The 27440-nt window shown below is 30.9% G+C and overlaps 1 protein-coding gene across 1 annotated transcript in view; it reads left to right on the top strand.

Annotated features, from left to right (window-relative positions):
• Positions 1-27440, top strand: part of robo3 (roundabout 3) — a 440303-nt gene that overhangs the window by 30646 nt on the left and 382217 nt on the right. The window lies entirely within an intron of this gene.

Genomic DNA, 27440 nt, shown 5'->3' with positions numbered 1-27440 from the left:
AGAGATGGCAAACCAATAGCAAGACGACCACCAGGAAAACCTACAAAGAGGGGGAAGGTCTGTTGGTCATCAGCGTAGAAGAATAAACTATTTGGACAAAATATGGGTTATACAAGACTCCAGGCTTTTGCAAAGAAGAAGAAGAATATCATTTAGAATGATTCATTGATTATTCAGCGCTACACCGATATGCATGTACATTATATTGATGACGAATATGTTTTAATTTTTTCAGTTATATATATTTTTTATCGCTAGTTTGTTCTGTCGTTCATGTTTCATTTATTACTTATATATAATATAATTTTGTTGAATTTTAATATTAATTGACATTTTATTATTGACGAGTTAATCTCTAAAAAATACCATTAAAATATTTCGTTATTGACTACAATAACAAGCGCTACAGCTACTTACGTTAGTAAAAAACCTAAACAATTACTCGTCGATCAGGAATGAAATTAATTGAATAACGATGAACATGCCGAAACGACGGCGATTTCAGTGGAGCCGCGTGGACAAAAACAACCCACAGTCCAGACAAGAAACGTGAAGTGGTCCCGAAAGCTCGAAACTGTAATTACATATGTAAAATAATGCAAATTGATCCGAAGATTGTGGCGTTCATGCTAATTTATTTATTGAACGATGCCACTTGGTAGTAAGTGGTGAAATCGTTTTTTGTTTTTGTGTCAGATTCGTTCTTTTAGCACTACTATTAAGCTTTATTATTTGAAAACCATTTTCGTTCGTTTTGTTTTACGTGTTCATCAGATTGTTTTTCTCGCTTTAGCTAAGGAGAACATTTACGTATTCCAAATGTTTAGGATGTTTTTCCGTTTCTTTTAAACTATTCAGACCATTGCTGACAGATTCACTTTCTGTAAACTGTACATATAAAACTCTACATTTATAGATTCAACTAATTTATAAGATCATTTCAGCAAAGGATTTTGGGATGACAACAACAACCACTGTTCTCGTCAACTGCTTTAATGTTAAATTTATACATTCGGTATCAATATATTTTATATTTGTTATTTTTTTAGAGCAGGTTGATACATACGAGTATTCATAACCCGCAACTTTCTTTGGTTAGTGGAGTTCCAATTTATCTTCGAATTCTGTTGGTCGTCTGTTGGTGCAATCGTCATCATGACCTTTATTTTAGTTGATGCGAACATCTCATAACTCAAATACACATTCGTTATCATTAACCATCGGTTACGTCGCTTTCAGATAGTTTGTGCTTATTCATAGTTTGTTTGTTAGTTTGTGAATATTGATTATTCGGATTATCCGAAAATTTTCTTAAAATCGCTATTATTACTAACCACTTATCAATTATTTTATATAGAAACATTTCTATTAATCATTATTTTTATCGGTAATATTTATATCTTTCATAATATATATCTTAAAAGTTATTCAATATTCAATTTATTCAATATTCAATCAATCAAATTTTATCAAAATTCAATAATAATCTTCATTTTTATATATTTTTAATTTGGGAAATATATTCTGATGTATTCGTATATGGTAAAAACATGCTTTGCTCTAATTATAATACAAAATACTCTCTTGAATGTACTTAAATTATGAAATACTAAATATCTTTAAGTCGTGTATTTCAAATGTAAAACAGAAAATAAAGTATTGGTACAATTTTTGTTTAACATACAAAATATAGTCAGTCAAACAGTGTTAGGTCAGGTAAATAGAATAGATCTAATCCAGCCCAGCTAATTAATCAATACAAGAAGAATTTAAGAAGACTTTAAATATATTGTCAGACAAATAAACTCTTGTTGGGGAATAAATAAAATCTATCTAAGTAAATAACCTTTCTACAAGTAATAAGCACAAAACATATATTACATTATATGAACACATTTTTTTATATTTAGATCAAGAATAATAAGCTTGTTACTTCTATCGTTTAGGAAGATATTAACTCTAACTCAATTCTTAATGTCCGTGGTTAATCACTCCCCTTGTTCAGAAAAACAATAAAATCATCATTTTCTTTACAGTGAACTGAAAAGTCCCAGGCCTGACACATAGGTGGCGCTACTAGAATTAAATCCATATGCTTTTCAGCTAACCCTCAAAATATGCGTGTAGATGTATATAATAAATGTATGTAAATGTGTGTAATAAATTTGACAGCTGTCGAATCATTAGTTTGTGAATTATAGCATTTTGAGTGAAGCAACTTGACTTGATGCCGAGTTTCCGGACACTGCCCGAGGAAAATCAACCATCAAGGATTGATATGCTAAGTGTAGACGTGGTGAAATGAGCACCGAAGACGGTGAACGCAGTGGACGCCCAAAAGAGGTTGTTACCGATGAAAACATTAAAAAAATCCACAAAATAATTTTGAATGACCGTAAATTGAAATTGAATGAAATAGCAGATACTCTAAAGATATCAAATAAACGTGTACATCATATCATTCACGAATATTTGGGTATGAGAAAGCTCTGTGCAAAGTGGGTACCGCGCGAGCTCACTTTTGACCAAAAACAACGACGAGTTTATGATTCGGAGCAGTGTCTGATGATGCTAAAGCGTAATATACCTGAATTTTTGCATCGATATGTGACAATGGATTAAATATGGCTTCATCATTTCACTTCGAAGTCTAATCGACAGTCATCCGAGTGGACTGCATATGATGAACTCGCTCCAAAGCGTGGGAAAACGCAATAGTCGGCTGGCGAATGGAATGGAATAAATTTCATTAACTACCTTGAAAAAGAAAGGATCATCAACAGCGACAATTGCATAGCATTATTGAACCGTTTGAAGGGCGAACTCGCCGAAAAACGGCCGCATTTGAAGAAAAAGAAAGTGCTGGTTCATCAAGACAAGGCACCGTCTCACAAGTCATTGAAAACGATGTTAAAAATCCATGAATTGGGCTTCGAATTGCTTCCTTATCTACCGTATTTTCCAGATCTGGCCCCCAACGACTATTTCCTGTTCTCAGACCTCAAAAGAATGCTGGCTGGGAAGAAATTTTAGTTGAATGAAGAAGTGATCGCCGAAATTGAGGCCTATTTTGAAGCAAAGGGCAAATCGTACTACAAAAAGAGTATCGAAAAATTGGAGGGTCGCTTTAATCAGTGTATCATCCTTGAAGGGTTTTATTGACTTGTTAATATTTGCCTCTTGTCTGTTGTTATGCATTTTGGCAAACAAAGTGTAAAATATTGTAACAAGAGCGATAGCTTGACGCCAATATGGCTTCGAATATTTCAGGTGCCGATTAAAAAACTTTGCATATCTTTTCTCTAAGCTCTCTTTTAGTTGTGATGTAATAACACTAAAGTGATCCAAAATGCCATTCTCTATTTTAATCTGGTTCTTATAGAAGATTTCCATTGTCACAATTATTGTCCTGAGTATAATCTAAAGCTCTAGCAATTGGTTTCAAAGTTTCAATAAACTCCTTCAAGTATCCTACTACTATGGTCGAGAAAGTATTAGTCTTACTCAACATTAACAAATTTACTTTATTTTGATTTACTTGTCATAAGCTGCACTATATAATCGTAAAAAGAGTTCCATCTTATGGGACATCGATATATTACCTCATGACCAAGACCATATTTTATAACTTCAGCCGATTTAGCTGAATGGTAAATATATTTATGTTTAAATGTATTTTAGAGCCTTATATATTTGAAATACTATGCAGTAGACGTCAGCATCAGGTAATTGAATTGCAAATATCACATATGTAATTGCATTTTAATTACACAATTTAATTACAAGTATAAGTACCCATAAGCCCTACTTGGATTTTGATGCAAGTACAATAGTGATACATTAATTTTATAAATAAAATTGTACTAAATACGTCAAATGTAAAATGTAATTTAAAAAATTACATATTTAAGACTTAATTCAAATACAAAACTATTCACAAAATATTTGTAGAATTTTGAATTTTATTTTATAAAATTCTAAAACCTGATAAATCTTACTAGAGTAGCGGCGAACATGTTAAAATTAGTTTCCATCTCCTAGAACAAACCTCATAGATGGCGAACCTGTTATGAGAAAGAGAAGCGAAAACGGAAAGTCGCAATGTCGGGCTTTTCACGAGTTTTCCATTAAAAATTTTCTACAATTTAATTAGTTGCTGAAGATAGTAAGGCAAAGAAAGCGACATAAAAAGAAAATGAAAATACCTAAAAATCTCCAATGGAGGAATCGAAAAAATCAAGTTGGACTTCTCGACATTAATTGAATTAAAAATTCCGCTTGTTTGCTCAAAGCGGGTTCCTTTTTAGCTTTTTCCCGACGTCGTAGACCAAAAGGATTTCTCTCCGGGTACGTACGGTTTTTATTCCTCCATTGCCGTCATCATATTCGAGGGATTCGCATAACACTATATCGATAAATTGGCCCCGGTATGCATGTAGATGCAAAATCGATATTTTTGTATTTCGGTGGCTGATTTGAAAGGGCGACGGATTTTTATGGAGATAACGACCCGGATTTTCACAGCGATGGATTTTTTTTCGTTCATTTTTTTTTCGATTGAATCCATTAAAATTCTCGTTTGTAGATAAATACCGTTGGGGTTTCCACAGTTTTCCAATTTAATATGATGCATTAACATTTTACGTTTAAGAGTATTGAAATTTCATATTTCTCTTCCAGTTTCGTCTGAGTGATTTTAAATTTTAATTAAATTGTTTTGCGATCGGGATATTGTTAAATATATTAATAATTTTATATACCATAATGAAAATAAAGTATAATTAAGTATTTAAATGAGGATACACAATAAACAAAGGTACATTTCATGGATAAACAAATATGTCTTGGTCATCTTTTCAGCACTTACTTTGAAAAAAAAACTGATTATCTTAAATATTGTTAGTAGCCACTACTTTTCTTAAAAATATTATGGTAATTCCTATTCCCATTTAAAATGTAAAATATTTTTTTTGCGCCAAATTACGGCTGTTCGAATGAGGACAATTGTTTTTATAATTTTTTTGGCATTTTTTAAAGGTAGTAAATATTTCGTTTTAGTTTTATAGTTTGAGTTGTTTGTTGTTGTTGTTTTAGTTTTTAATTTGATACTATAGAAGAATGCATAGAGAAGGCTCACACCAAATTTCAAATCAATCTGTCATGTAGAACTTGAGATATCCAGTTGAGCGTCTTGGAAAAGCTTGTTTTGAGAAAATGTTCTTTAAAGTTTCGTTTTTTAATTCAGCTGTTTAGATGCTGCATCAGTAAAACAGCTATATCTCAGCTGTATACTAGAATATCCCCTTAAGTGAGTTGATATCCATCAATGCTCATCAAGTATATATTTATTCAGATTTTAGTTAATTTATGAAGTTTTTCGGTGGTGTCAATAACCAAAACCAATATTATATAGAGTTTATTAATAACATACTTGGTTGTCCCAAAATATATTAGCTAATGATATTTAATTTTGTCATTATACAAGAAAAAGCTTATATAAGTTCAAATTCATGTAAAAATATTCATATAAAAAAGTTATAGAAACGCATTATGATATATAATATATATAAAAAGACATATCTTCTTTGTCTTTGTATTCCCTAAAAATTAATTAATAGAAGGATTTTAATGAAAACTCTGAATGACAGACGAAATTTGTAAGTGGTCAGAAAAAAAAACAATTTTATGGCTTTATATAAAATCCAAACTTAATAAAAATATTGCTGAATTTTACAATTATTTGTTATTAATTGTTATGTATTATCAAGTCAATTTGTCAATTGTTATTAAAAGATAGTATTAAATTTTTCCTATATGTATATATTTTTATTCAAATTTTTGTCCTTGTAAATATATACTCGCTGCCTAGAAAAACAACCACAACCGGTCCAACTAACATTTGTAATGTAAGTACACTGTTTATATCTATATCTAACAAGAACAACATAAGTCACAAAATAATACAGAAGTGTGAAATTCTTTTTCTTTGCTGGCAGGAACTTGGGACTAGTCTAATAGCTTTATTCTTATTTCGAGAGCAACAACATAAATTTATACTTATTTGACACAAAATGTCCTGATATGTTTCCTACGATAAATGATAATCTAACGTAACCTTAGAAAATCATTTATTTCTAATATTTTACTGTTTTTGTTAAGTTATATCTTATTGATATACGTGTCAATAATTCAAAAATAAATATTTATCTTATTTATTCTTCCGCTGAATATTTGTTTGGTTACATTATTAAAGCTTCATTTAATACCTTCGTTTGAATAAAGTTAAAATCTTGGAGTGCTACACCTTTTTGTATAAACTATGTTAGCATTACTGGTAAAATGAAATTTTTTCTCTTTTAAACCCTGAAATTTATACTCCAAGGCATCCATTTTCAGTTGATCGAAGACATGAAAAAGAATTCGCGGCGAGAACTAAAGTTACTTCCAGAATTTTTTTTATAGAAAGAACGATACAATAAATTTAGATAAATAATAGGTATTTTGGATTTTATTATTATAAACAATCAATACTTTTTAATAAAATATAGAAAATGGCTAATATAATGTTCCATAATCAGTGTGTGTGTGTGGAGTTTTGTCACAATTCTTACTTAATTTAATAAATATATTTTTGACAAATATTGCATAAATATATTTCATTCGAAATGAAGAAAAATTTTATCACTAAAAATCACCTAATATAATGAAAATCATTGTTGTTATGAATTTGGCAATTTGTCAAAGTTTATCCGTGCAGAAAAACACATCTCGGTGTGAATGAAGGCCTTTTCAGTCGATTCGTTGAACATCTGGCGGGTCGATAATGCAGCGATCTTTAAAAACGTATTACCGTAACTATGCGGAACAAGGAAATGTCATTAAGTTCAATTAGATTATGGAAATTTGGGACAGACCGGCCCCGGTCTTTGGAGAAGTGGGTCCAGATTATGCGGAGTGGTTTGGCAGGGAATGTATCATATATAATCATTTATGATTATATGAACTATAACGTAGGGTTGTTATATGTTGGAATATAGGGAAACAGTTAAGGTGTTTATATATTTAATTTTGGATCCAAAAATATAATTTTGGAAAATTATATAACATTCTAAAATTCAACTGTTTTTTTTTGACGTGTTAAAAATAAATGTGTTTCAATCAAATATGCTCACGGTTTTTCGGACATGTCATGACGTCATCTAGAGTATTAATTTTTGGTTTAAAAACTGAATTATGTGATATTTACAAGATCCGTTCATCGGCTTAATTTCTTTGAGAAATCAACAAAAATCAACATTTCCCAGTGAAGTTCTTGTCATTTTTTACGTATCATCAAATAAATGGGGGATTAGGCGTTGGAATGATGGAAGCAATTAAGCATTTCCAATTATTCAGTTTCTTGGAGTCACTTCTTGTTTCTTAAACTCTTGATGATTGACTTTCCCTTACCCATAATATTTTCGTGTAATTAATTTTTTACTACGGATTATAATGTGTTTAAAAATTTTATCGCGATATAATAGGAGTCCTCATACATACTTAGATAATTTGACTTCACTACTGCCGAAGAACAAAGCCTGACATCTTTCAGATTAAAATTGCCAGACATTATGCCAATATACTTTAGTTTTACATTTTGATGTAAAACTAAAGTATATTCGTAATATAGAAAAAATATTTTACAGGCCACTGTATTTTCCGTTTTGTATTTGAAATAATATAACTAATATTACCTAAAAATTAAATATTACCTAAAAGGAAACTAAGAAGCTAGGAATGTAAATAATGAAACATTTTAATGTTTATTATACTATATTGTTATGTTTTCAATTAAATAGTTTTCAATGACTAAATATGGGTTTTTAGATTGACAATAAAAAATTAACGCATTATACTAATATCTTATTTAGATTTTTATTGATCTTCACTATTAAAAAATAAAAAAAGTATTCCTGAATTCTTATAACCTTAATTCCAAAATCTTATAACTTAAATATAACTTATACCATATAACTTATATCTCTTAGCTTATAAGCTATATTGTTTGCTTAAGAATTTATGCGTATAACACTTTATGAACAACACTTTACAAGCAACGCGTATCAACACAGTTACATTAAGTTCTCGAAATAACCTAATGAATATTCTACTTTAGCTCTTTATATGTTATGTCAAAAAAGTAAGTTAAATAAAATTGTTTATTCCATTTCAAGAAGAAGCAATTGAGGCAAGAAGCAAAATATGATGGAAATGAACTCAATCTCAAATTACTTCCGAAGCGTAGTAATTTTTGACTGATAATATACATATATATATATATATATATATATATATATATATATATATATATATATATATATATATAAAGAACAGAAGGCATTTACTATAAAGATAATTATAAAAAGTCGGGAACTCCAAATAATGGTGACTTAACGTGTGGTCGTAACAATTAAAAATGCAAATACACCTATAGGGATTCAAGACCTTGTAATGGTTGTCGCTTCGTTTCGGTTTGTTCGTATATTTAAACTGCGATTAACATTCATGGTCCGCGTTATTTCCTAAATTATGGTCGGATAGAAATTGTTGTTTATGGGTGTACGGTTTCCTTTATGCCCAGGTAAATTTACTCCATTGCTGCATTTGCTGCATAATAACAACGTTTAGGGGTGTTTAATGTCGCTGCGCTGTAAAATCCATTCGGTAACGCGATACCGATCTCGGAAAATAAACCTCTGGATGCATCATCAGTTCTATCAGAAATATCCATAATTATCAAAAAATTAATATTATGTAGATCAAACTAATGTATGTTATACCACTGTTGTTATAAATACTATTAAGAAATCATAACGTATAATATCGACGATGAGTTGATATAATTAGTGATGTAACCACTTTAAATTATGTAAAACCAATTAATCAAAATACTTGTATAAAATATCTTGTTGTCGAAGTGTCTAAAATATAATTTTAGAAATTAAAATGAGAAATAGTAAAAAAAACACATATTAAACCTTAAGAAATATGCATAAATCTAATAATTATTGATTGCTTAGAAATGCATTTTTGCTATATTGCTCCTGCACATTTTGTGTCTGTTAAAATATACTTAGGCGTAATGTACTATACATCTGATATTGTAACTACAAGAGATAGACAAAATAACATGCAGATTGATATATACCCAATATTTATTTATAATATAAATATATTATATATTATATGTTATTATATTATATTATATTATATTATATATATATATATATATATATATATATATATATATATATATATATATATATATATATATATATATATATATATATATTTATAATATTCTACGCATATTTGAATTGTTTACAACAAAATATAATTCCATTGTAACCAAAGATCCGTCAATTGCTCCAGTGCTGTTCGAAATGGAAATATGTTCCTAACTATCTACTCTAAAACTTCCTATAACGATTCGGTTATGTTGAGGTCTGGCGATTGGGCTGGCCAGGGTTGACATATGATATATAATTCATATGTTTGAGGATGTTCTAATCCTCCTAAAAAAATACTGAATGTTTTGTCTGTGTGTATGAGCACATTATTAACTTGAAATATGGCATTGTTATTGTAAGAATTTCATCAATGAGGAAGTCAGATATTCATTGGCAGTAATCCGACCAGTTGTGTGAAAGACATAACCAGTTGAATATTACGATATTGCCAAATTATAACAAAACTTCCCCCATGCATTACTGTAGAAAGTAGGCAGTCTAGATCGTAACCTTATTTTTGGGTTCTCCATACATAAACCCAGTCGTTTACAAGAAACAATGAAAACGATTTTTCATGGGTCTATACCACATTCTTCCAATCATGAAGTATCCAGGTTTTATGATATTTGCACCATTTCTTACACAGCTTAGCCTTGGCTTCCGATATTAAAGCTATTGTCTGAAGACGATCGCTCGTGACACGTTAAAAAAACAGCTGTTTTTCGATGTATGTATGAATGTTTTAACCATCGCGGAATAAACAGTACAATATACTGAAATTTAACCTAAAAAACTTGATAAGAAACTTAAACTGAGTAATGCCAAGACGCAACAAGATGCACTGGTTGCATGGTGTCCATATGTTTATCCCTTGTTGGTTGGATAAAGATACACATACAGTAAAAATGGCTGACGAAAATATAAAATTGAAAGAGAGTACAAATGCTTCCTCTCACCGGCCAATAGTTTTTAATACAAAATCTTGGAATAGGTTATGATAAAGTACACTAGGTTGCCTTAACATACTTGTGCAGCGGATTGGTTAACAATGTATGAAGGACCATTCTGTCATTCAGATTCAGTTTAATATTGCCTAATATTAACGGTATTACCACCCTGTTCTCTTTCCACTTTCTAGATGCATTATTGATCATCTCCATGGGTTGTACGTTTTTACCATTGAACAATAATGGTATTTAAAGTATGGAAATTTGTAAAAAACTTGTCAGCAATATAATTTTTTATCGATTATTGTGTCATAAATGAAAAAATAAAATTGTTTACAACGCTCCAGAAAAATCGAAAATGAAGAAATTATAGATTTTTTGGTATTACCCCTATGATTACCTATTATACGAGGGTGGTTAAAATATGATGGAGACAAACGCTGTAGATATTTTGAAGATCGTGGCTTGAGTATGTGATACCTGGGACGTATTGTCATTCGTTTTTTTAGTGTGGAAAGGCGTTAAAAAGACCGAAATTTGTCTACGTTTGCGAAATCAGTGCGGTAGTGAGTGCCTGAGCTGCCGTGTTTAAATGGGCCAAAGCCATGGATAGGAGCTATCAACGATGGCCATGAAACCATCGAGAATGAGCGGCATGATGATATGTCATCGACCGCGAACCAGCATCACACCAGACAACATTCACCACTCATTTTGGAGGACCGTTGGATTAATGTTCGAGACATTTAGGCTGAACTCGGCATCAGTATTGGTAGTGTAGAGTCTATCATCCACGAACACCTTCAATATCGCAAAATAACGGCGCGATGTTGAACTTCGAGCAAAAAGTTACGCGGTTGAAAGTTTGTCACCGCTTGCTGACGCGATACGAGGTGGAGTGAGGCGACAGTTTTTTAACGCGAATTTTCACTATAGACGAGACATGGGTACACTATTACACTCCCGAAAGCAAGATGTTGTCTAAAGATTGGAGGACGAAGAAGGAAGGGGCGCTAGTCAAAGTGAAGACAATCAGGTCCGCTGGTAAGGTTCTGAGACGAACTGTACAAACTTCTATTGGCTAGAACTGCATATGCGCACTTGTTCTATCTAACCTGACAGTTTTCAAAATTAGCGTCCTTTTCTACCGCACCTTCCGTACCAGTTGTTGTGGTTAGACGTCATTTTTAGGTTAAATTTGTATTTACATTTTGTTGAGGTTATATAATTATTTCATAGGCAAAATTAACAGCAGATAATGCGAAAATAAGTGTATAAGGTATGAATTATTAGTAAAATATTATCATTTTATAACACTATAATATTGTATATTATTATGGAACAAAGGATATGGTAATTTTTAGATTAATTTTGTATTTATATTTCTTGAGGTCAAATATTATATTATTTCATTCAGAAAATTAGCGGCAGTTAATACGAAAATATTGGTATAAGGTATGAACTGTTAGTAAAATATTATCATTTTATAACACTAATTTTGTAGATTGTTATTATTGTAAAGGTATCTTCTGAAATCTGAGAAAAATATTATTATTGAAAAATTGAAATCTGGTGTAACAACAGATAGAATTTTGTCAGACATAAGACAAATAGATACCCCACAAATGCAGAGGATAAATATCATTAATAATCTGATGATCTATCCTATTTTAATAAAAAAAACACAACACCAATTCAGTTAGAAGCCCTAACGAAATGATCACTGTTGATTTAAAAATAAAAGAATGGAATGCAAAAGGAAAAATTTTGCATTCTTTTATAAACGAGAAGTTAATATTAACATACATTTGTCTTATGATTGTGCTTTATGAGAATATGGTTTTTGTTATAGGCGAAATGCATAGTATTCTAAAAAAAGAAGATTTTACTGTGGATTTTATGAATAGAATAATGGAAGAAAAATTGAAATGCATAGGTATGTCTGTAGCTGTCCAGAGTATTCGATAAAGAATACTCTGTGCAAGCATATGCATTTGGTACGTATATATGAGGAGAAAATGGGCGCTAATAATTTTGCAGTGCTCTATGTAGAAAGTGCTCTAGGAGAGCTGTCAGTGATTAAATCGTAGGACAAAGTAGAAACTAGAAGAATCTTGTAAAAAATATATATACAGGGAGAAGCGGAAGAACCAATGACAGAAAATGACTTTGACTTTTCAGTATAATTAATTTTTTAAATTTTAATAATTAGAACTTTGAAATCAATCGATCAACAATCACAAAGCCAAATACTTAAGAACATAGAGGTTATGCTTCAGAGATTTCAACAAAAATGTCATTTAAAAGGAACCCCAAAGATGGAAATACAGCAATACTTTCCAGCACCCAATCGTAAAAAATAAATATGTTTTACTAAAAGTGCAATGTATTATTTCATTGTTTCTCTTACTTTTAACAGTAAATATCAGTCAGGAATATTAATGAATACTTAGGAAAGGTGGATTAGGCCTACAGGGGACACCACCTGGAATTCTACCACCTATGAGGGTGGTGTGTGAGTTCAATCTAAATATAATAGAGAAGTATAGAAACGAATAACCTGCTGTCTTTTTTGTTATGGTTCCTTTAATATATATTCTTTTTGTAATATTTCGTCATTATTTATCTGCTCTGAGGAGTTATATAAACCGAAAGAAATAATAAATCACAAAGCTTCAAATACTATGTTACCAATTTATTCCAACCACTTTCTATAAAATACACTTTATATTTATACTTTGCTGAAAATTCATGATACTTCGTTAGATTTTAGCTTCGTTATAACTTTATTCTTCTTTTGTAATATCTGTAAAATCAAATTATCTGCTGTTAATTTTGCCTATGAAATAATTATATTACCTCAACAAAATTTAAATACAAAATTAGCCTAAAAATAACATCTAACCACAACTAAGACTGTGGTACAGAAGGCGTGGTAGAAAAGGACGCCAGTTGTGAAAACTGTCAGGTTAGATTAGAACAAGTGCGCATGTGCAGTCCTAGCTAATAGAAACCTGTATAGTCATGGATGACGAGGTTTTTTACTATCGTCTGGTGTTCTGGGACCGGTGAGGCGTGCTATACGTCGATTTCCTGCGCACCCAACGTACCATTAATGCTGCACACTACTCTAACCTTCTGAAAACACACGTGAAACCTACTTATCGCAATATACAATATCGGAATTAGGATGGAAGAACTCGAACTCGAACATCCCCCTACAGTCCGGATTTATCATCCTGCGACTACCACATGTTTGGAAAACTGAAAGAAACCCTCGCAGGTCAAAGATTCAACACCGACGACGAGGTAGAGGAGTGCGTGCGCATATGCCTGTCCGAGTTGGAATTCGTCGATACCGGCATCAAAAAACTTCCGGAAAGATGGACAAAATGTGTAACTAGTGAAGGGAAATACCTAGAAAAACTGTAAATTTTTCTAAATTTTTTCAATAGTAAATAAACGTGTCAGACTATTTGTCTCAATCGTATTTGAACCACCCTTGTATTAAATATTATTACATCTATTAATCCTAATACATTATGATAACTTTTATGAGGTTAAATGCTTAAAGGAGATAGTTGTTTCTTACAAACCAATTTTTAATTACTATTTATTATAATTATAAATCGAAAGTTCTGCTTGCTATGTTTTAAAATATCTCTTTTTACAATAATAATCAAAAACATAGGCCAAAGTCTCCAGGCCAGCTCGATATATCTTAATGTTGATATAGTTTTCGCCAGATCTTTAGCTGATGCTTATGATTCTTATACATTTACATTATAATATAAAGTATTTTATATTATATATCATCATGTATGCGAGAAGCCATATATATAAAAAATAATCATCCGGTAAATTTAGGTAATTATAATAATTTGAATGAAACTCTAATTAAAAATCCAGCTAAAAACTAATTTTTTATCGTTGACAAATGAAGCAGCAAAAGATGGAGAAGCCGGGCGATTTGAAACGGATAATTTTAAAATGGATATTTTTTTGCTCGAGAAGAAAGAGAGATCGCCGAAATTGTCGTTATTAATTATGTCCGGAATCAAATATTATTGCTTGCTTTTCAATGGGACCGTCCCGAGTTGAATTATTTTCAAGCTCCAATCCATCATCACCCAGAGAGTAATGCGGGCGAAACGATTTAGACCAAAAAGAAATTAGTCCCGAGGAAAAGAAACGATATTCTGATGAAGCTATCAATATTATTATTTCTTTGATCTCTTTCCAAAATACGTTTCTTAATTTTTATGAGTGAGTAGCTAATTTTAGTAGAGATAACTTGCTTCATTCCATGATGGATTCTTTCATATTATTTTTAACATATCAACAACATTGTTCTATTTTATTAGTTAACGTTTAAAAGCATTCTATATTCATATAGCTTTTCAGAACATATGGTAGATAACTATTAATAATCCTAATGTTTTCTTTAATACGTTTTTTATTATCTTAGATTGTTATTATTTTTTGAAATTTTCAAGATTTCTCTCGTCACAAAACATAGAAGCTGAAATTAATCAGTCAAAAATAATTGAATGTCTTAATATTTTCTGCAATTAATATTAATCTTCAATTAACTATATTAATTTGCACACAAGATTTTTATTAAAATTTATTTGTAGAAATATCAATCACAAATTGTACTTTTTTAAGTTTCATCTATAAATTTGCCCTAAAACTTAATAATAAAGGTTAAATAAAAATTGATACCTCATTTCCCTTATAAAATGATAAGCCGTTTTTTTTTCTTTTATGAAATTCAAATGACAACATATATGTAATTTCTTTAGTTTACTAGTGTTCTACACTGTTACTGTTGTATTTTTATTAAAAATAAAACCTAAAAAAGTCCCAAATTACCTGTGAATTGGCGCCAACACTAAACAATACGATGTGTGTGGTAAAATATCCTTGTAGCATACTTAACCACATTTTGCTAATGAGGATATCAGTTTGTTTTAAAATAACTTTTTTCTTGTATATTTATTTTTGTCGCTGTGTGAACAAGCACCTTTCATTATAAAAGAACGAGGAAACATTTTTGTTTAAAAACGCATAATTATTTAAATATATTTTATATTGGTTAATATAAATCAAATTAGTATTCTGTTGACAACGTTGGTGTTTTAATATATCTTTTATTATATATACTTAGTATAATCTGAATTATAAGTTATTTCGTTACTACTTGTCCTCATTGCTATTTGAAGCAAATCACAAGCAACTCGTCTTGCTTGCGGGATAAATATCAGTATGTTTTCAAAAATTAAATTGAACTAAGTTAAACTAAATTTAATTCGCCTCAATATTCTGATTTTCTAATATATATATATATATATATATATATATATATATATATATATATATATATATATATATATATATATATATATATATATAATTTAAAGTCTCCCTTTACCAACTAGGTAAAACCCTTGACTAGACCTACTGTTTAACATGGGCTCCCAACCACAATCTTGACATTAAGCCTACCGATTGGCGAGTGACCAACTTAAAAATTATCCCAGAAAATATCCGGTCTTACCCAGCCTGGTTACTGGCGGGACTGGGATTTTCCTTGTCGAATTTTACATTCTTACCTAGGACAATCACAAACATAAATTTACGACCATGCCCCAGCAGGATTCGAATCCGCGACTATTGCTACAGTAGGTGGACCGTCCTTTCGCCTTTACCACTGCGCAACCAAGCCGGCTCTTTTATATTTTACAGCAAAGTCTTCGTTTGCATTACATTCTATTACATTACATTACTAGTTGATAATTTAGAGCAATCCTATATTTGCACCCCGTGAACATAAATTAGCTTTATTATTGATTGATAAATCTATCTTTTTAACCTTAAATGAAGTTTAGAATAGTAGGTTTTTGCTCAGTTTTTTTTTGTCTAATATGAGGTTTCCAATTTAATCTACCATCGAGATGGATGCCGAGTTACTTCTCTTATTGTTGAGGAAATGGGCATATTGCAGGTAATATAATATGTTTTTATAGTCCTTCCAATAAAACAGCCGATGCACGTCGTAGATGACGTCGAATATACTGGCAAATGCAATTTGTAAAGATTTAGAATTCGTTTCAACTCGAAGCGGATTTTTCATCCTCATTTTACTCTAGTTAAAAAGAGACAGAATGGTTTCTGATGAGTCGAATAATGCGATCGAATCAATCTATAAAATTCTGTTTGTATTGATACTGGTCGACCCTGTGGTCAAATGTCTACAAAATTCTGCAAGTATTCTGCGGCAAACGTTGTAAATCAAAAGTCCAATTTGTTTGTTAACTTTTCGACTTCGAGAAGTGACTCGGTAGTACACATGGAGGGGATAAGTTACCAAGTGATAAAATTATTACAATGACTATTAATAAGCAGTGGTTGGTTATAGAAAAGTGTTATATTATAGTGGGTTGTATGTATTTTTTAATGCCACATAATAAAACAAAATAAAAAATTTATCCAAAAATTAAAAAAAATGGGGTAGACACCCTTTATCACTTAGGGATTTTAAGAATAGATAGTAGCCGATTCTCAGACCTACTGAATATGCATAAAAAATGTCATAAGAATCGGTCATGCCGTTTCGGAGGAGTATGGGAACGAACATTGTAACGTGAGAATTATATATATATATGATGAACATTTTTCTGCATATTTTTAATTTTTCTGCTAAAATATTAAATACATTCTGGCCTACTTTTAGTAAACATTGTTTAAAATATCGTGAGTCTAATATAAATTGAACTTCTTTCACTTCACATTAGATGTTTTAACGCCCCTGTATACAACCCAGAACGAAAGCAGCATAACTTTTCGCACAACCTTCGTAATCGATTTATAAGCAGGGGTCATTTGCCTTACAATAGAAAGAAAAAATCGTTTTTAGCCACCTGGCAGTTCAAGTCACACCACGTCTTCCGCTATCATCCGAGAGCGCCAATAAACTCCCCTAAAAGTTGTTCAGCGCTTTCCCCTTCGGGGCCGACAGAGGTGTGTCCTTTATCGAAAAAATTAAATGTTGCGCGAAATCGGTTACGTGTTTCCTTGTTGGTAAAATCGTGTTGATTACACATGTTGTAGCCTAACTTTTCACGCCGATTAAGAATGTGGCAGATGGTACCGAGTGTTTCCGGAGCCATGAGCTATAATTAAGTCACTTGATGTATGGTGGGCGGGTACGAAATGGAAATTAGATTTTTTTAACTAGCTATTCATTTAAATTCAAAAGTATTCTGTTTGGTCATACGCCATTTCTTTTTTCCTTTTGCGTGTCCCCTTTATTCAATTATTCCAAAGCTCTGCGTTTAGTATATTGAATTTTCTCAGCGCAGCGCTCTCAAAAGTCATATCCCCTCAATATTTTTATGTAAAGTGTCATATGTTAGCTTTAGATAAAATGGCGTCCATACCTAGGGCATTTGATAAATGTATATAATTAATATAAACTTAATATCATATAAAGTATTAAATTTTACAAAATGTAAATACTATAAAATATCTGTTAGTTTTCACACGTAATTTGATAAAATAACTGCTGACCACATTTTATTATGGAAAATTTCGTTAGCCGGCTTGGTTGGCGCAGTGGTCAAGGCGTCTGGACGGTCTCCTTACTATTGCGAAAGTCGCGGCTTCAAATGCTGCTGAGGAATGATGTACTTCATGTTTGTAATTGTAATTGTAAATGTCTTTATAGGCAATAGTGGAAAATCCGAGAAGGAATATCCATCCCAGGATGACTTCTGGAATGGTCTCTAAGTTGGTCATTGACCAGTCGGTAGATTTAATGCCGAGGATCTTGGTTCGAAGCCCACTTTAAAAAGTAGGTTCAATCCAGATACCCACGTTGGTAAAATGGAGACGTTAAATAATATTAAAAAATCGTTACATTACCTTCATTCAAAAGGAATAATAAAAATGTATAACTAAACTTTCTCATTTACTTTCTTCTTAGTTTCATTTATTTACTCATTAATAATTATAATTAATACAAATTTAATAATTTGCATCGTGTATCGCCAGTTAGTAGCCATTTCCTTTTCCAACTTCGATATCAGTTTTTACTCTTAATCTCATTTCTAACTTATCGTTTTCAAGGTCTATAAATATTTTCTTTCTGAGAATTCTATTTACTTTTTACTTTGCTTATAGATTTTGATGTTTTTATATTCGAATTTTGCATTATTAGGATCGATACTCTAACTAATACCTAATTCAACAATAGATCAAAAATTCTGGAATATTTTGAAAAACTTTATGTTTCTCATCTCAACTTTATGTTCGCCATATGAATATACAACAGTGAACAAATACGTCAATGTACGTTATATACGTTATTAGATCATCAGCCTAAATAATCACTGTAAGCCATAAGTCCATTAGCTCATTTGAATGGTTGAATTAACTAAATTTAAACGAGCCCTTTCATAATAATATTGTTAACTAAATAAAGTACTAAATAAAAGATGAAGTTGAAAGAAGTTCGTATTACATTCTACATGCTTCCACCTTGCAGAAATATTCGATACGAGGGTCACTATTTATATATCGGGAATAGGAAAAAGAAACAAATATTTAAGCTGCGAATATATTTTTATTGTTTTTCAAAGTACTCACCACGATGATCTATACACTTTTTCATACGCTTAAGCCAATTTTCAAAGCATTTATTCCATTCCGAATGAGGTATCTTCAAAACATGATTTTTGAACGCTTCAATAGCTTCTTCGATGGAACAAAAAGAAGTCGTTGGGTGTCAGATCAAGGCTGTATGGCGGATGACCCATCAGTTCGATGTTTTGAGTGTTCAAATAGTCTCTTGTTTGAGCCTATGTATGAGAGCTCGCATTGTCATGATGAAGAACAATTCGGCGTCTCTTGTTTGTTTTCCTTATGTCACCGGCGATTTCTGTTTTCCCGAGGAAACAGGCCACCATTTTCTTTGAAGGGCTTCGTGCGCCAACATATTTTGTTAGATTTGGTTCATCTTGGAACATCCATACAGTCGACTGCTGCTTACTTTAGGGCTCATGCGAATCTATCCATGATTCGTCACCTGTCACGATTTTATAAACGTCTTTAGAAGCACCGCGATTGAATTTCTTAAGCATTTCTTTGCACTAATTGACACGAGCCTTATTTTGACCGATTGTCAAATTGTGTGGGATCCAACGCGAACATAACTTTCGCACAGCTAAGTATTCATGTAAAATCGCATATATGCTGCTGGAACTAATGCTTAGGGATGCCTCAATCTCACAATAGGTGACATGACAACCTTGCTTAATCATTTCGCACACAACATCGATGTTTTCTGGCACAACAGCCGATTTTGGACGACCTTCACGAAACTCGTCGGACAGCGAACTACGACCACGATTGAAATCATCGCACAAAAATGTTCACGTTTCACTTCCATTTTTTGCCGAGACGAAATTTTCAATTAAATATAAAATAAACAAATAGCGTCCATGCGAAAAAAACTTCTGAGTACGTATATCGTCAAAAATGTCAAACTTTACGATGGAACCGTCAGATGGACTCACATGACAACAGTGTTTTTAATTTCCGAAATATAAATAGTGACCCCCGTATATTTTTGGATGCTGAAACCATATTTGTTTCCAGTACTTTTATTACCCCTAATTCTCTCAAAATATGATATCTATTATGTACCGCAAAATTAGAAAAATTTAGATTAAAAAAATTGCTAATTCATTGTTTTTTATTAAGATTTTTTACTTACAATAATGTTGAATTACTAAAATGCGAATTCTATGTGTTCATATTGATGTTTATATTCCATCATCCATGATGTATGAATTTTATGAATATTAAATAGTTAGTAGTCAGTAGACAGTTAGTTATAATACACCACTGAAAATTTTTCGTTTTTTGCATGGTAGACAATAAAATAGTGATATTGAAATGCTTCCAAACGTCATTTTCAATAAATTCTTGCGATAGCAATTTGATTACAGATAGGGAGAACTGGTTATTCATCCTAGTAATTCATCCTAGTTTCTAAAAATGTCTGATGAGCCCCGAAGGTAGATTTGTTCAAATCAAACAACATAAGTAATGAATGTGGAAAATACAGTTTTGAGCATTCAAGAATTAGTCTCTATATGCCCTCAATAACACAATAATATTAACTGGAAATGTGTTATTTTATATAGAGAAATGCCAAAATCTTCGAATTTAACAGTTGTTTATACGTATTGTTATTATTAACGTTATTTATTATACTTCGTGTTCTTACCAATATGTATTGCTAACCTTTATACTTTAATTATATTTATATTTTAATATTCGCATCAGTTTACATCTAAAGTTGATCTAAGCTCAATTATTATTACGGAATCATATGGGGTAAATAAATCAATGTAATATATAATAAAGGTAAAAAGTTGATACATAATATGCAGATAATGGCTAAAGATGATTTATATAATTCATTCACCATATCGGAATTAATATAAAGAGAGACACATAAGAAAAACAGCAAAGTTCTTAACTAACCCAAAGGATTTTCCTAAACTTAGATACATGTTATTAAATTTAACGATGTCATTTCGGGATGGTACAAAGCGAAACTCGGCAAACTTCACCCGCGGCTAGACATACATATTGGAAAAGTTCTAATTTTCGTATTACAATGATTCGATTCTCGTCAGTAATGATGCATCGTCTCTAGTTTCGAACGCGCCATCAAGATTTCATAAATAAATGTTTTAATATTTACTCATATATTTACTCATTAAGCCATCGAACCAATTATGTGATAAATAATGCAAAAACCATACTTGATAAATAGCATTTTCAGTGCAGTTATTAATATCTAAATGCGATTTTAATGTGGAGTTATCCCCATATATATTTCACAAACAAGCCTTTTAAGCTTCAGTAATAAATTATATTGATTAATTTCGTAAAATGCATTTATAAGTTTAATAATTGTATTTAAATGTTATATTTCAGCACCATATATCAGCTTATTATATATATATATATATATATATATATATATATATATATATATATATATATATATATGTCAATATAAATAATATGATTATATTTTATAGTTGAACAAATTACCCCTTTTTCGTATTTCGTTTCTGCATATTGCAGTTTGTTCCTCAATGTTTACCTGTCAATTTAATTTGCATGTCAACCAGTCAGCTAGTTCAACTACGATCGGCAATTTGCTGACTAGGCAATAGCGATGACGCCATCTTCTTCGGCGATAACTCACATTTAAAGTCGTTGCGCTTGACTACCTCGTCCAAACAACTTTGAAACTAACTGAACGGCAGTTGATTTATTAATAACATCAAAAGATTATATATTGATGTTTTGTTAGAATCCGGAACTACCAAAAATAGAAAAACAAACTACTTAATGGATTTCAAAGTGTGGTAAATACCTCCATAATGTTATTTTTACTAATGTTAGATTGTCATCTAGTAATTATTTGGTGCTTGATTTTTCTACATTTATATGCATCATAATACCAAATATCAAAGAACTAAATAAAACTCGAATGATATTGGAGTGATAATAAAAGCTCTAAAGTTATAATTAATAGAAACAAATGGACAAGGAAACTGACCAGTAATTGGTGACTGGAAAAGCTAGAAAGAAAGAGAACAAAATAAAATTGAAAAATATATAAGGAAGTAGAGAAAATAAGGAAAATGAAAAACAAAAAAAGAGGAAATAGAAAAATAAAACAAGGGCCAAAATATCACTAATAATAAAAAATAAGAAGTAAATTGGAGAAACCGAATAAAATGAGAGATTGATGAAAAATGCGATACAAAGGATATTGCAACGAAAAATTAAAAGGTAAAAATTTGAAATAGACAAAATCTAGAAAACTTCTTCAAAAACAGAACTAGTGACGCATAGGATCTTAAGCAAATTTTTAGTTTCTTATGCATTATTAAACGTAATAGTTTATAAAAAACATGAAAAAATGTTGTAAGGTATTATAACTCTTTAAATAGACGGCAATATAGGGATTTGTTTGTTTACATGCAAATAGTGTAAAATCCGACAAGAAATAATTATTTCAGTCACGCTATTAACCAGGTTGGGTAAAGCTGGTTGAGGTGACCTCTGTTACGCTTATTGGTCAGTTTACAGACATTAAGAATTCTATTGTCCAAGATGGAATTATAAACAATCTCCAGCAAGTGCTTAAAGTATTCCGACTCCTTGCTTTTAGCTTCTTTGCGTTTAGCTTTTGGACTATAGAATCAAAGTAAAAGACTTCTTATAGTCTAAATAATACATGCTTGATGCCCAAATTAATAATTTTAATAGTCAGATAAAGATTATAACAGCAAAAAGATAAAAAACTGGAAGTGCTCAACAACTTCCAAATGAAATTTTTTCAAACATTTTTAGACAACCAATTAATGCAAAAGTTGAGAAAATGTGATACTGAACTGGAATAGAGAGCTAGGAAGAAACTATAGTAAGCAGGAAAACTGTAGTTATATTTGCAATGCTGGTTAAACCAAATATTACTTAATATATTTTAAAAAATATTGATCGAATCCGTTGACTAGAACCATATATAATAAATTTAACAGAAAGGTGCATTTTAAATCAATTATAATCATACCGTTATTATATCATGTCAAAAACATTTTCAACCTAATTACATTTCTATTTTTAATCTGAAATAACGCGATAATTTTGTTATGTATTAATTGTCAACTTACGTAGCGGTCAGTGTTGGATTGCAATTAATCTTTAGTTTGCATGCAGCGGTACTGACATTTCGTTAAACGATATCGAACGTGCAACTTATGAAAAAGGTTAATTTTTAGAATTTTGAAATGTTTAACTCGGAATTACATTCAATTTTCTCGATAATAATCACCTCCTATATCTATTATCTAAAATATATAATATGCTTTTTGATATATTTACAGTTCTATCCTTATTCCTATTGTATTAATTTTTATAGCGATCTTTAGTTATGGTTTTCTTTAATTTGCAGTTTATCTCCCTTTTCCCTTCTGACCTCATCAAATACAGGATTTATGCTTGGATACGCGAGCATTTTGTTTTGTAACTTTTTTTGATAGCATTTTCTGTAGTTTATGAACAAGGCCTTCATGCCAAGCCTTATCGAAAGCTTGTGCTACATTTAAGAATATAGCTGAGCATACTTTTTTACTTTCGTAGGCTTTTTCAATAACATCTGTTATTCTATGGACCTGGTCAATTGTTGAGTGCTTGTTAATAAACCCAAACTGGTGTGTTGATATTAGGTTTTTTCTCTCTATGATCGATTTTATTCTTTTCAACAGGAATTTATTCAAAAACCTTAGATATTACTGGCAGCAGTGATATAGCTCTATGGGCCTTTATTTCGCTTGCTGACTTCCCAGGTTTTGGGATCATTATAATTTCCGCCATCTTCCAAATGTCTGGGACATGTTTCAATCTATATGCTGTATTGATCAAGTTGGTGAGTTTTATAATTCCCTTTCTTGGTAGTTTTTGCAGTAATTCTCCTGTTATTAAATCGTAGTCTGATGATTTCCTGGGGTTAATGTTAGTTATAATAACTTTGGTTAACTCTTTCGGCGTGACTAATTCAATCATCGAATTTTCAGCTTCTATGTCCGGCAAATGATATTCAATATTAGTTTTGTTTGGTTTGAACGTTTTTTCTAGATATTCAGCAAATGCTTCTGCTTTTTGGCGATTGTCACGTGCCCAATTTCCACATAGGTCTCTTATAGGTAGACTGTGTAGACCTTAGCGCTTTAGATATTTTGTGGCTTTCCAGAGCGACTAATCACTTTCTTTATCATCTGCTAAATTTCTCAGATAGTCATTTATGGTTTTGTTTTCAATTTCCAGTATTTCTGGTATTTTCAGTCTTTGGGTTATATTGTTTATACTATTTTTATTTTCAGGTGTTCTGTTTTGTTGCCATTTTTTTCATAATTTACGTTTTTCAGCTACCATTTCCTTCACTTCATTTGGATAATTAATTCCTTTAGTGCTACTCTTAATTTCTGGAGTATTATTCCGAGCAGCTTGTTGAATATCTACTACGAATTTTTCTGCTTCAAGATTTAATTGTTCAGTTGTCTCGTGGGGTACATTTGGTTGAATTCGTTTGTTCAAGTCTTCAGCAAATCCTTTCCAGTCTGTCCTCTTGTTTGTTAACGTTGGGTTTCTTTCTTTTCTTATTATATTTTTGCTCAATGTCAGAATCACAGACGTATGATCTGAACTTAGCTCAAAATTTTCTTCGACTTTTATATAGTTGGATGTTATGTTTCTTACTGTGAAGAAATCTTACAGCTCTAGGGTTTTCTCTTGATCAGTCGGCCAGTAAGTTGGTTTTTCCGTTAACATGTAACTACATCTTAGTTCAGCAGCTGCTTTATGCAGTTCATTGCCTTTAATTGTTGTCATTCTGGATCACCATCTTGTATTTTTTACATTGAAATCACCTCCAATTATAAATTTTGCACCCAGGTTGCTTAGGACATTCAAATAATTTTCTTTTTTTTTAATTGTATCTTGGAGGAAAATAAATTGCGGCTATTGTAACCTTGTGTCTGCTTAATTTAATAGGTACTGCTGTTACCTGATTTTCTGCTGTACTAAGCCCGGGTTCTTGATGTTGTTTTGTAACTGATATTGATAATTCATTCGGCTTAGCCCTTGACCTTCTCCACTTGAGATTACTTTTCATTACCGGTGATAATGTGATAAAAATATATTTTACTGTTTCTGGTCGAATGCTTTTGACTTTTAAAGAAATGTTTTACCTGTTTGGGTATCACTTCCATTAAAGTACGATAATTACGGTCATCGTAGTTGATATAATTGATTTTATTTTATACTAAATTAACGATAACTAAACTTTGATATAAATAGCCTAAATTGAATATTAACAAGATTTTAATACATATGTAAAATTAAATAAACTCAACAAAAAGAAATCATAAATATTAAATGTTACGCTTGAAAATTGTTAAATTTCATCTGATATTTTATAAACAATATAATAATGTAATAATATAATATGAACTTTGTCATCGCTATTTGATATTTTGGTTACTATGTTGAGACTATTTCACAAAGTTTAATTTAATAGATATTACAAATCAATCTAATGTAATAAATATGCTTAAACTAAGCTTAAACTATGTTCTGAAATCCAATTTTCTTAAGTTTCACATTCATTCGTTTTTTGCATTTCCAACACTTTATATATTTTCTAGCTACTGTGTTTTATAATACAATGATGACTGTACAGTGGTTAGATTTTTCACTATGATTAGAAATAACGTAAATATTTATGATTTAACGCTTTTATGGTCTTTGTCCTCAACGCGTAAAGATCTGGGTTACACTCGTACCGATAATATAAGGAATTTCTTTATTGTTCATCGTCTTATCTCAATTCAGTGGTGTTAAATCATATTCAGAGGAAAGATAAAATACAGTTTTGCATTGTTAAATCGGTATAATGTTTCGTCTGACCTCTGTTGAGATAGTTGTCCAAACATATATGTTTACAGGCATATAATGATGAACAAAGAATGTCTGTGATATTAATTTAGAGTTGAATATAGTATTAAAATAGAATTGTAACATAAATAAATTTTAATAAATAATAAATAAAATATGTAATATAATAAAATATAAATTTAATAATTTTTATGTGAAAATTAATTTTATGTGAGTTTAGTTTAGACGTTCCAATCCCCATCAGTATTTTTGGGCTAGATATATTATTTACGTGGTTTATACATCATATAACGTAGATATTATGACCGAAGAGATATTAAAAGGACAATTTACAAAATTTTAAAATTGTCTTATAGCTTCTTTTGCTTCTAAGAAGTTGAAGAACAGGATTTAATATTTTAATTGATTGACGAAACAACGGTGGCATCAGTAGTCATGGCAACAGTCCAGTTGACCCAGGAAGTATAAACGCCCACTTATTAAGCAAGAATATAAATGCAGCTCTTATATATTTATTCGTTTTGATCCTTGAACATCCACCAATATTTTTTCTTTAATTTTCTATTGAGATAAATAGATGGAGTATTACTTAATATGCGACTTTCGAGATGAGAAAATTTCATTAGAGTATGGCTTTTGATTTAAAAGTTGCAGTGGTTTCAGTGATATGACTTTTCTTAATTTCAAACGAGCGGCTAAACAGAAATGCGTGAATTTGAACGAATTGCTCTTCAACATGTTGCCATCCCTCCTACATTCCAAATATAGCCCACGGTGTCTACTGGTTGTTTGACACCTGAAACCTCACAAATATGCTCCATGAAAAGAGGTTAATACTATAAATTGATTAAACAAGTTTGCAAATATTCTGAACTCTAATCTTTAAGCTGTATGTTCTACCATTAGAATTAGCGCATCGTGGCAGTACTGTGCTCATATAACAGCTGCCAACTGACGGCGTTACCTTAAATATGATTTGGAACTTGTTTTTTTTTCGAAAATGCTACAAAAACGTTACAAATTCGATTTATTGTGTTGTTAGATTTATGGATGTTTGATGAACTGTTCTGTTGGACAGATCCCAAGCAGTATAAAATACTCAAATCAATAATGGTTCACAAATAATGGTTATAGTTAACCAATTTAAAGCTCACTGCTGATTTGGATTCAGCAATTTTAGTTTTGACGACTTGAAATTAGGGGGGCCGTTCATTTATCTTATACGATTAATGGAAAATGGTTTGACTATGTTTTATTATTTCTTACAGCGGTGTGGGAGGGGGTTTTGATAGTTAAAAAGGTGGACATACTAAAAAATAAAAATTACTAGATACAAATAAACATTCCTAAAAGGTTTTTCTTTAAAAAATGAAAACTAAAACAAAGCAAACGTGCATTTTTTTCCTTTAGGTCATTACATATTTAATATTAAATAAAGAAAAGATAATTAATAATTGATAATTTTATTAGTATTATTGATATTCGTTGTCCAGGTAGAGCATTATCTACATATCAAAAGACGAATTGTCTATGTTGTATAACAAATAGTCCTTTCGTAATAGCACATAAACAACTGACTAGTCGATAGATCATAAGGAAGGCCCACAACTGACATAAATTACACGTTTACCATCGCTACGAGCCGGACATATACCTGCAATATCCGTTCGATTTT

Source organism: Rhynchophorus ferrugineus, unplaced genomic scaffold, assembly GCF_030347505.1.
Source record: "Rhynchophorus ferrugineus isolate W39M unplaced genomic scaffold, kcgeb_rfMv2 rfM1, whole genome shotgun sequence".
NCBI classification, from domain to species: Eukaryota; Metazoa; Arthropoda; class Insecta; order Coleoptera; family Curculionidae; genus Rhynchophorus; species Rhynchophorus ferrugineus.
This window is presented reverse-complemented; position numbering and strand designations above follow the sequence as displayed.